This window comes from Macaca mulatta, chromosome 3, assembly GCF_049350105.2.
Source record: "Macaca mulatta isolate MMU2019108-1 chromosome 3, T2T-MMU8v2.0, whole genome shotgun sequence".
Classification (NCBI taxonomy): domain Eukaryota; kingdom Metazoa; phylum Chordata; class Mammalia; order Primates; family Cercopithecidae; genus Macaca; species Macaca mulatta.
Genome location: NC_133408.1, coordinates 55,588,745 through 55,601,426, shown reverse-complemented (window position 1 = coordinate 55,601,426; position 12,682 = coordinate 55,588,745). Strand labels below are relative to the sequence as shown.

The following is a 12,682-nucleotide window of genomic DNA, read 5'->3' as shown; positions in this document are numbered from 1 at the left end:
TTACATCATTGGTAATTTGTTTCATAAAATTGGGAAATTATTTTTCCTTTACACAGAAAAACATAAGCTTATGATCATTTATAACACAGAATTTTAAAATTGATGCCTGCCTGCTCACCTCCAAGACATGCTTTGAGAAATCTCTTGTGATCAATTTGTTTGAATGTTCTACATCATGACTCTTCATATGCAAGATTTTTCACAAATTGCTAGTTTCTATACTCCCTGAAATCTTGGCTTAGTTTAGCTTTTTTGTTATATGGTGCAAGACTTTGAATAATGTGATTTTTTCCACCAGTGACAGAAGTCTAGCATTCTGTGGGATCACATACAAAAATGCAGCCCCTCTTACTAAATTAGGTCTGTTTTCTAGTTTTCAGAACCAGAATTTAATAGAGAATTTAGTTATTTATGTGTTTTCCTTCCCTATAAATGTTTATATACTTAGTAACATCCAATTATTATTATTTTCACCTCTAACTCCTAATGGTTGAAGACTGTATTTCTAACTTTCATAAACACAAAAACTGGGAATAAATTCTAAGAATGAACTAGAAGGGAAGCCCCAAATCACCTAATCCTCAACACTCCTATCTCTGGTCTTTGGTCCAGACACAACCTTTCTAAGCTTCCATTTCTGAATCAAGAAAGAACAGCAGACTTGGAACAACAGCTCTATAAACCTCTGTAAACCAAGACTTCTCCCCATTCCTTGTATTCCCTTTCTCCCTTCCCTTCCTCAATATCCTCCCATGAAAATAATGGTAAGAGGGTCTGAGGGATGTAAATCTTATGTTTCTGTTTTAGGTAGAAGCAACAGCCCATAGGACATTCCTCAGTACCTTCCACACAGAAGGTTGTCAATAGACACCTATTGAATGGTGAGTGAATAGGTGCACAAATGAAAGAGAAAGGAGCACATGGATGAGAATTTTCTTTCCTTGTCTCAGAATACTCTGATGCATCTTCCAATAGCACTGGATTCTTATGCAGTTACAACCCACTTAACACTCAGATGTTCCTTGGATCATATGTGCAGTGACTCATTTTACTTTCATTTCCATCCATGGCAATCACACATGTTAACCTATTCAAACGAATACTTTCAAAACATTTAAATATTGTGGGTTTGTAGGAAGATGTTTGGAATACATTAAGCTTCTTTTCAATCTCTAAATCACAAACTAAGCTTGTGAGTCTGTTTAATTTTCATGTTGCTCAGAATCCATCTTATTAACACTGTTACAATGACGAGACACACCCAATATTCTGATCCTCTGCTTTTTTACCCTTGAAGTGACAGCATTCTCTACTGGGTCCTGGGTAGATTAAAAGGTATGCCCTACGGGTTGCATTATCTCTAAATCATTCATGATGTATTACGCTTACTATAAATGAGTGAGTCCCATTTGCACAATTGCCCTATTAATTTACTCATCATTGATTTACACCACTTTTGCTGAAGTTCTTCTACCAGACCCCTATTTTATATGCATTCTCACTAGCTCAGTTTCAGAATTTTCCTACCGTTCAGGCCTCCCTATCTCATCGTTCTTCCATTTGTCTTCATTTATCCATCTTTTATCTCCATCCTCCCTGGTTCCTCCCCCTCCTGCCTTCTTTCAGTTTCTTCTTGCTTCTCCATTTTCTGTCTCCTTTGGCCTTCCTCCTCTCTTACTTAAGGGCACCTAATAAATCTCCAATTAGAGGCTGGCAGTACAGAGAAAAGAAATCTGAAGACTAAGAAACACAGACAGACCAAACTCAGCAAGACAAAAAAAAAAAAAAAAATGCACAGAGTGGGTAAATGAAGTCTGAAATCTAATCTGACGACTTCAAGTATTAAATTCTTTACAAAGGGGAAACCTTTGGTAAAGCTCTTAAAATAAAGATGACAAAAATTGTGCCCTTCTGCCACCTTGAAGAAGCCTTCAGTTTTCTTCCCCTATGCCTCATATCTTTAGAGGCTTGTTTTACTATTCAGCTAAAAAGCAAAAATTCTCTTCCTTCAGCTGTAGCCAGAATCTAATCAACACCTTTGGGGGAATATCTAAGATCAAAACACCACTGGGAATATCTAAGGCTGAAATATAAGTATTACCACTGTGATTTCCACAGGTAAGATTTTTAAATTCTCATTTCATAACATTTTTTGGTCAGATCAAAAAATAATCTTTTTTTTTTTTTTTTTTTTGAGATGACATACGAAACTCATCTCTTGTGGGTTCGCTCTCTGTCTTCATCTTAAAGACTCACTTGATTGGCTTGTCCAAACAAAAACTAGAAGTTATTTTATGCAAAAATATACATAATAAATGCACAACTGAAAATAACATTAAAGATAAATATTACTTTCCTTCTCTCTACCTCTTGTAGGTGAGAATGTTATTTTAATTTTACTTTGACACTTTTAATTCTAGTATGTGAGTGGACAAAAAGTAGGTGGTCAGCAACGCACTAAACTACTGGGAGGAGCCATTAGTTTAGTTTAATAATCTTTATTTAATTTCTTTAGTCCGTATAATTTGCTAATCCATTCATTAATATCTGACTTACTGGCTTTTGCTCAGCTGGCATTTCTGACAGGAAACACTGTATTTCTAATATTCTGAAAGCATGTAAAAATATGGAAGTACACTACAAATAAATAATAATTTATCCAGAATATGAAACTCTGGGCCAAGGACCACAAGTCATTCATCTTTGTAACACCAAAGCGTGGTACAACAGTTGAAGGTGTAAGAAGAGGATGACCCATCATAGGACCACACTCTATTCTCAATATTTCCCTAAGTTCTGACCCTGTCCATGAAACTCACTACAGTTGCAGAAACACAGAGATTCAGCAAATCTCATGAGGAGCAAAACCAGAAGAACAGCAACATGTAGAACTGAGACAAAAAGGAGAAGAAATCAAGGCAACCAATATTCATAGTAAATCAAGGGAAGTTTCAACCTGGTAAAAGCAACAACTTAATTGTCTTGTAGTTTGATTCTGGAGATTAATGTAAAAAATACGATTCTTACAAGGAATACAGTGATGCTGGGAGTTTCTAATACGTTGCCTTAGAAAGAGACGCCTATGATCAAAGTTCCGTTCAGGAAAATCTTAGAAAATGGGTAGCTCATGTGTCCAATTTTGGGACTCATTTTCTTGATTTATGAAGATATTGATGTTTTTATAAGGACACAGAGGCTGGACAACATGATCCCTATGGTAGCTTTGACTAAAATTCCACGAAAAAGATTTTGGAAATAACCTACTCTACTCTTGTAAGAAATATTACTTTAGGGTCTACCACTCCTCACTTATATTCAGTAGCATATTTTAAATGTTTTAAAACATTTTAAAGACAAGTATCATTTTCACTTTAAATACAATATTAGTATTTTAAAGGATCCTTAAAGTTTCATTAGATTTCCTTTTAGCTAGGTTGAAAATCTTTTTCATCAGAAATATATTTTTATATTTGTTTGGAAAATAAAATTTCTCATACTCTAGCATAATCATAGTATTTTAGAGTTGAAGGAACAGTTAAAAATATAATCCAGTTTTGTTTTATTTTTTACAAGACTTTGTTTTATTTTTAAAAGTGTAGAGAGTATGGTGGTACACATGCCCTACGACTCCAAACTCCAGCTTAAAGTAGACTCACTTAGAATTTCTCCATTTATGTTTTACTGATACTCTTCCACAGGTAAACCTTTAACCCTTCAGTATCTTCCTGTTGCTCTCAGGTGACAGACTGGAACCTACACCTGGCCTTCGAGACCGTGCACAAGGTTGCCATTCTTACCCCATTTTTACTCTGCCAATGACCTCTCTGAAGGTCTGCTTTCTGCACTCCATTCTCTGAGAACATTTTGCTCATCCTCTACTGTATCACTGAAACAAGTCTTTTCCTGTTTCAGAGTCTTTGAACGTGTTGCTCTCTCTGCCTGAAGACTTATCAGCCCCACCTTCACCTGGCTAACTCTTACTCAGCCAATAGATATCAGCTCAAATGTCATGTACAAGCTAGTCTACATTCACAGTCCCTTACAACATTGCTAATAGCAACTGCCATGGCTTTCATTTAGTAATTCAAACTTTGTTTCATATAGGTCTTGCCTGCTGGGATGTAAGCATTAGGAGGGCACAGTGACCACATCTCCTGTTCATTAACATATTCCAGCATCTTACTCTGGGCCTAATACACAGAAGTGGCTCAATAAATATTTGATGAATGAATATATGTGCTAATGGAGGATCCTATGGATACAAAGAAATACACAAACACCAAGAGATAACTATCAATATTAAGTATCAAATAAATATCAATGTATGACCCAGATGAAGGCTCTTAAGGAATTTGGAAGAAGATATCAGTACATGGAAGCAGCTGAAGAAGATTTCAGGGAGACAAAAAAGACAACATGTAGATGTGCTAAGATTGATGCTTACTGCATGACTTATTCTCATTAAAATAAATTGTCTCAACAATTACATTGCTCCTGATTTCCAAACATGAGAATACTGCTAGTAAATTGCAGGCCTAAGAGTCTACTTTATGTCTGGGCTAACTCCAAAGACTAATGGGTTTCCACTGTACAACACTGTCCCAACTATTACAAAATAAACACTACCCAACAAAGGAGGCAGCACGAGGGCTGGGCCTTGAAGAACAGATACCGAAGGGTTTCTCAGAGCAAATGTGTTTTATAAATACCATGTCGGAAATATACTCTCTACTACACAGTCATTACGGTTCCTGAAGATTACATGGTATAGGCATGCTGAACAGGAATTTACTAATTTATTCCAAATATAATTCCCATGTTGACTCAAATGTTAAGAGCTTCTGACAGCAGAGAGGCTCATAGAGAAACCACCCCATTTGCCCACTAAAAAAAAAAAAAAAAAAAAAAATCAGCATGGCTCATACTATCCAATTTTATTGTTACCTACTTTCAAATTACAGTATCTGGTTATTTGTATCCATAAAGGGAAGCAATGAAGACATTTCAATACAACCAAAAGGAAACAATGGTAAATAAAAGCTGCACATGCAGAGGAAAGGGACCCTTTTTTGACATCTCCTTCAAATGCCTGCATCTCAGAAAGCAGGAAGGAGTCTAGAGTTTTTGATTTTAGTATTCCAGGTTTTCAGAACAATCCTGGACCTCTGGATGGATCTCCCCTGGCTTTCTGATGCTGAGTCTTCCTTTCCAGTGCTGGAGAGCAGACCAAGTGAAAGTGGGCCAGACCCCATCTCCATATCACAGTTATTTTCTATCAGTTTCATCTTCTTTATAATGAACTTGAGAAACTTACCTCAAAACCTCATAGGCTTCTGTGAAGCAGAACGGAAGTTCATTAAGACCTTTTGCTCTCTGACCTGCTGTGCTTTCTGTTATCAAGAACCACTCTGAAAAGGTCAAAACATATATGAAAAGGTGTTCGACCTCAACTACAATTTAAAAAATGCTAATAAAAACAAATATATATATATATATTTTAACCAATCAAGCAGGTAAAAATGGGGTGGGGTGGGAGATGGCTGATATCCTGTATTGGTGAATAGATGAGGAAATGGTCCCTTCCCAACACAGAACATGAAGACACAGCTTCTGATCCAGAAATCCAGCAATTCTTCGGAATTGATCCTAAAATGATCACTGGGTAAGTGTGACAAAAAGAAAGTACATGGCAGCCACGCCATTAAATTGATGAACTGCAACCAATCTAAATGTCCATCAATAGGGAAATGGTTAAAAATTACATTTCATCATACAATGATATAATATGCAGTCACCAAAAATTAAGATTATGTATCGATGTGAAACATGAAGATAAGGTATTGATGTGGAAAAATCACCATAGTTTATTGAGAACTTAATATATGACATCCAGTATTGTTATATGTACTGGTAATTTTTTGTTTTTGTTTTGCAATAACCATATAGTAAATTTTATAATGACAAAACAAAATACAATATGATTTTGGGTGAGAGAGGTAATCCAAGATGACAGATACCATCCAAGAAGAATTATAAATATGCAATTAGATAAACTATGGGATTTTGATATACTAGTATGATCTGATTTTGTCTTAGAAAAGTAAGATAGCTGGCTCCTGAGAGGATGAACCTCTTCCTTCCTTTCTTCCTTCCTCTCTCCCTTCCTTCCTTTTTTAAAAAAGGATCTAACTTTAGTGTCAGTCTGCCTCCTTGCACCAGACTCTTTATTCTTTTGAAAGCTCAACAAACTAGGGCTTCCAAAGGACTATTCTAAGTAGAGATTCTAAATTCATGCCATGTTAAGTGAATGGTATCAAACAGATGTCAACAGTAAGTTTAAAAAATAAGTGAAACCTAACTCAGTAAAATGATTCAAAATATTATAGACTGTAACCAAACAGAAGTATACTTTATTCTCTTGTGGCATATGTATATATGTATATGTGTGTGTATACATACATATATACACATACCATAAGAGAACTATATGCAGTATTTCATTGATTCCAAGATACACATTTTAAAGTATTTTTACATCTCTGAAATTGGAGTGCATCTTAAATTTAGTGGCATGTCAGTTTGACATGTCAGTTTAATTATTAGTGTAGTTTTTTAGAGGTACATAAAATAATGTTGCATCTTGCAAGTCATGGCACCTTTAATTCGATGAAATATGGTTTTATTACAACAATTCATTCTTGTAATGGTGCAGGGAAGGGCAGATAAATCAGGTATTAAATGCTATTAATCCTTCCTTTCACAAAACAAAACCTAAACAAAAGAAAACTATTACTATTTTCTCCAGATAGAGCAATTTCTCCCATCCCACCCATATGTAAGCCAGTTTGCACAGAAACACTCACATTGACAATAGAGCCATCTTAATATTTCAACTCAAAGCACAAACTAATATTCTGAATGGTGCAAACAGTAGCTTTTTCAGGATTCCAAATCCATCTTCTATCCTACTATAGTATATAAATGACATAAACTTCTCATCAATAGCATAAAAAATTCATATTCTGTCTATATAGAAGCTGCTATGTTAGCTTTATGTCAACAATTGGTCTGATTTTTTTAATAGCATAAATGTTTAAAGAGGGAGCAATGCCTGTAAAATATCTATGGGGATATGAAAGCTGATATACATCAGGATGGAGTCGTTTCTTGAAGAGGGAGCAATTCTCCATATTTTATCTTGCTCAGCCCTCCATTCCTTCATCCACAAAATCCCTCCTCCTAACGGTTCATTTCACATTACTTCTATCAGCTAAATATGGCAAGTGTGCTAGCTTGCTCCTGCATTGCCAGAATAACAAATACCTTCTTCACAGGGGCTGTGGTCTGAATGTTTATGTCTGCTCAAAATCTACATGTTGAAATCCTAATCACCAAGGTAATGGTATTAGGAGGTGGGTTCTTAGGGGAGGTGGTTAGGTCATGAGGGTGAAGCCTTCATGAATGAATTAGTGCCTTTAGAAAAAAGGCCCTAGGAGCTTGTGTACCCCTTCTACCATTTAAAGGACACAGCTAGAAGGTGCCATCTACAACCAGAAACTAGGCCTCATAAGACAGTGAATCTGCCAGCATCTTGATCTAGGAATTCCCAGCCTCCACAACTGTCAGAAATAAATTTCTGTTGTTTATAAGCTACCTAGTTTTTGGTATTTTGTTATAGCAGCCTGAGGGGACTAAGACAAAAACTGCTACCAAGAAGGGAGGGTACTGCTGTAACAAATAACTAAAATGTGGAAGCAGAAGCAGCTTTGAAGCTGGGTGATGGGTAGAGGCTGGAAGAGTTTTGAGGTGCATGCTAGAAAAGGCCTACGATTTTACAGTCATCTTTTTCTACTAGGAACCATGTTCTGAAACAAGGCACGCCCCACAAGGTTAACATGCCCAGGGAAGTTATGGGCACCCCAAATATTGCCCCCCAACACACACACATTGTAAACAATGAGCACTGCTCCAAGAACTCAAAATTACCATTTAAGCTTATCTGAAATCCTAACAATGCATGTTATGCTCTTTCATCTATCTATGTGGTTTCTTCTGGGTTTGATTTTTGTTGTTATGGGTCGGGGGTGGGGGTGGAACAAAGCAGCAGATAGAGTAGACTGCTGTTCTGGCTTCCTCACTGAAACTGAACCTGAAATTACACAGTCTGTACCCTTTAACATTTGCTCTGTACTAGCTGGAGAATGACAATAGCCTTTAAATGCTCAGCATATGTTATTTGCTTATTGATACAATATGTAGATCTGAAACATTACTCTGAATCTTCAAAGCACTAAACAAGTATTAAATGTTTACAACAAGTAAGCACATTTGGTAAGTATGATAGAAAATACACACTGGATTGTAACACCCCAAATAGATCGTATTTTTCTTCTCTGTATGTTAACAAATGTTTGAACCCAGGTCTTCCTTTAGGTTTTCAAATGGTTGGCCACTTTCTATTCTCTGAATGTCTTTTCTATGACTCTTATTTTCACCCTCTCACTTTACAGAGAAGAAAACTTTCTACAGCACTTGCTGTCTCTTTTTCTCTTCATCAAGAGATGATCAGAGCAGGGAACCTCCACCGGGCCAAGCTGTGGAGTGGGTGGGATCCCCCTAATTGCAAAGTAATCTCTTTCTCTAGGTATATTTTGCTCTATATTGCAGGTAAACACAGATGAGGCTGGTCTGTACTGCAGGTACAGCATAGATGAGGCTGCCATCCACACAGGCCTAGGCACATCCCTGTAGGATCTCAAGGTATAAAAACCATCATTCTTAGCAAACTATCACAAGAACAGAAAACCAAACACCGCATGTTCTCACTCATAGGTGGGAACTGAACAATGAGATCACTTGGACTCGGGAAGGGGAACATCACACACTGGGGCCTATCATGGGGAGGGGGAAGGGGGGAGGGATTGCATTGGGAGTTATACCTGATGTAAATGACGAGTTGATGGGTGCTGACGAGTTGATGGCTGCAGCACACCAACATGGCACAAGTATACATATGTAACAAACCTGCACGTTATGCACGTGTACCCTAGAACTCAAAGTATAAAAAAAAAAAAAAAAAAAAAAAAAAAAAAAAAAACTTATGGGCAGAAGGATAAAAAGCTTAACTTTAAGAGGATCTGGTCAACTCTCTCCAATTCAGCTTTCACTTAAGTGCACAAAAGTTAAGGGATTGTTGGATGTTTACCCCGATATCCATCAAGTGCATAGTTTGGATCTCAGTTATCATTCATTCATTCATTCTCACTTTCTACACACACTTTCTACACACACTATCTATAGATATAGATAAAAAAAAATAAGGATGTGGATATGGATATGGAGACACAGATACACTATTTGCAAGGTCCATGAAGGAGATAAGTAAAATCCTAATAAATTTATTATAGTTCTTTTCAAATTTTGTCAGTGTTAGACAAAAATACCTATACATTATTGAGCAAACTTCAGAACTAGTGAGTAACAAAGAAGAAAAACTAATAGACTCTTCTTATTACATGTGTAAAATCATACTGGCTGTCAAAATAGGTTTCCAGGCTAATAATGTGTCAATACAAAATACCCCACTGTGTTGTTGTGTTGGGGATGGAGTGTTTTTATTTGGGTTCTTAACAATCAATGAACTGTTCAAACCTCCAGGTGTTTATAGTTTGTTTTTTTTTCTCTATGACTAAAGCCAAAGATCCTCTAAAAAGTTTCCCTCACTTGACCAGGCACGGTGGCTCATGCCTGTAATCCCAGCACTTTGGGAGGCCGAGGCAGGCGGATCACAAAGTCAAGAGATAGAGACCAGCCTGACCAACGTGGTGAAACTCCGTCTCTACTAAAAATACAAAAAAAATCAGCCGGGTGTGGTGGCAGGCTCCTGTAATCCCAGCTACTCAGGAGGCTGAGGCAGGAAAATCGCTTGAATCCGGGAGGCAGAAATTGCAGTGAGTCAACATCGTGCCACTGCACTCCAGCCTGGTGACAGAGCTAGACTCCATCTCAAAAAAACAAACAAATAAATACATAATAAAATAAATTTTAAAAAGTTTCCCTCACTTATTCCTAAAGCAGTGAACACTCTGGCTCATGAAGAGAGTAGAGGAGTGGGCAAACGAGGGAGGGACAAGATGAGAGAGTCCTAGAGCTGTAACTACTATTTATTGAGCACTTATTATGTGCAGACACTGTGAAGCACCTGATACATATTACATCATTTAATTGACCTCTCCCCATAATCTTGTGAGGCAGGAATTATTTTCATTTCTTAAGTAAAGAACTATGCATTCTAAAGTTGAAGTAATTTGCTCAAGGTCATATAGCTAACAAGTGGAGGAGGCGAGATTCAAACCCAGGTGTGCTTCATTCTAAAGTCTGTGGTCTTTACTGCTGTATTATATAACTCTTACTGTAGACAAATATATTTTTGTGAAAATAATTTTACAATGGAAGGGGGCATCAGAGAGCTACAGCCAAAGATGCACTCTGGCCTGCTTAATACAAAAGATGACAGAGCTGGAACTTTTGAGGTGGCAGGCTCCTTCTGGACAAGACCATGACTTGTATAAATCTTCTCAACAGTACATCTTCTGAACCAAGGTAAACCAAAGTGCTATCACCTATCAAATGTAGTAGTTCCGTAATTTTAGTGTAGACTTGGGAAGGCTTAACACACAATTACTAGAAACAAAGAATCTTTTAAATAAACTCTATTTCCTGTCACATCGAAGGCTGATTCCTTTCTGGGCAACGCTCATTTGGGCCTGATTAAATTGCTGTGATGAACTTCAGAGTTGAGACTGCCCTTGAGCCGAACATCTATCTGATCTTTAATTCTACTACCCACTCATTTCTTGCAGAGCTCACAATTCTCTTTGTCCCACTGGAGCAGCCTCATTCAGGTTCTGCATCAATACGTTCAGTGCTGAATTCATTTCTGCAGGGAGTCCAGTACATCTGAACTTTCCAAAATCATTTGGCCCCCATTACTGGTAAGCACTGCTCTTAAATAGGTTGTAACTCCAGCTAATAGGCTCCATAATCATAGTTGAGTTGAACAAAAGGGTCCGAGAGAGAGTGCCATCAGTCATTTTTATTCCCATCAAATAAGCTGCAAAAGGCAGAAACTTTCCGATTTCAGAATATCACGGTTTCAATTTGATCTTCAGTGCTTATTAGAGATGCAGAGGGAGAAGAAGAAGAGGCCCACCCAAAGGTGTACAAAATCCCAAGGCCTAAATTAAATGCAGTATTATAAATATAATTCACAAAGACAGAAAATAAAGCATTTTCCAATAAAATGATTTTGAGTTTTAAGAGTCTCATCTAAACTGCTGGAGGCCAAAGCACTTAATCTTCCTTCCAAACATGAACCTGACTACTTAACATTATTTAGTAGAAATGTAAAAAAGACAGCTTTGTTGGCAGTTTGACATTCTCTTTTGGTCTAATTGACAAGTAATAAGAGTACTCCGTAAAATCCTAAAACAATGACAACAACATAACAACAGAAAACACTTTCGGGCTGACTTTCAGTATGCCTGAGAAATTCCTATGGTATCCTTTAATGACAATCTTACCTTTAGATTAAATTATAAACATTCAGGTACAGCTGATATTTACATTTCAATGCTTTTTAAAATGAATCTTCATTTGTATGTATGTATGTATGTACGTTTTTGAGACACCGTCTTACTCTGTCACCCAGGCTGGAGTGCAGTCACACGCTCTCACTCACTCAGCCTCCACCACCCAGGCTCAAGCCTCCCACCTCAGCCTCCCAAGTAGCTGGAACCACAAGCATATGCCACCACACCCAGCAAATTTTTGTATTTTTCATGGAGACGGGGTTTTACTATGTTGCCCAGGCTGGACTCAAACTCCTGGGCTCAATCAAGCAATCCTCCTGCCTCAGTCTCCCAAAGTGCTGGGATTACAGGTGTGAGCCACTGTGTCAGGCCTAAAATGAATCCTCATTTAAAAAATACTTACCACAAAATACATCCTACTACTATTATGTACAAACATTCACACTGAAAGGTTATTATTCTGTGCTTGCTAAGAACAAGTTGGTCGAATATAGAATAGAGCGATCACATATTCTTGCTTGAGGATAATGAAATAAAAGTACCCACAAATGTCTGTAATGTGCACAGGTTTACCTTCTGCCCAGGAGTATGTTCAGATGCATCAGGTTAAAGGGAAGAATGGTTCATGTTACCAATTACCCAAAACTTCTCCAAATGCCTACGAAGCATTCCCAATACAGTGTTCTTTCTCTCTCTCTCTCTCTCTCTCTCACACACACACACACACATACACAAATACACAAGGCAAATGAAATCTAACCTTTTAACTAAAACGGGTAACATATTCTTGACGTGATAGTTTTTTGCTCTCTTTGTAGATATTTAGGATTCTAGTAAGACTATGTTGCTAGTCACATTTTGCCCTATCATTTACATAGTCTGGGCTCTGATGTACAACAACAAAAAATAGACATCTAGAAGCTGTCCTGCAGATGTTTTCCTTATAAATCTTTTTTTCTCCTTTGCCTACTGACTTTAAGATACTTACTTTAAGATAATTATTAGTCTATTTGTCATTCTCTATCAAAATAAAATCTCCCCCAATAGTACTATCTTCAATAAAGCACTCTTGCACACCTCAAGCAATGATG

General features: G+C 37.2%; 1 protein-coding gene across 10 annotated transcripts in view; it reads right to left on the bottom strand.

Annotated features, from left to right (window-relative positions):
• AUTS2 (activator of transcription and developmental regulator AUTS2) overlaps positions 1–12,682 on the bottom strand; it is a 1,204,012-nt gene that overhangs the window by 504,682 nt on the left and 686,648 nt on the right. The gene's annotated exons all lie outside the window — the stretch shown is intronic.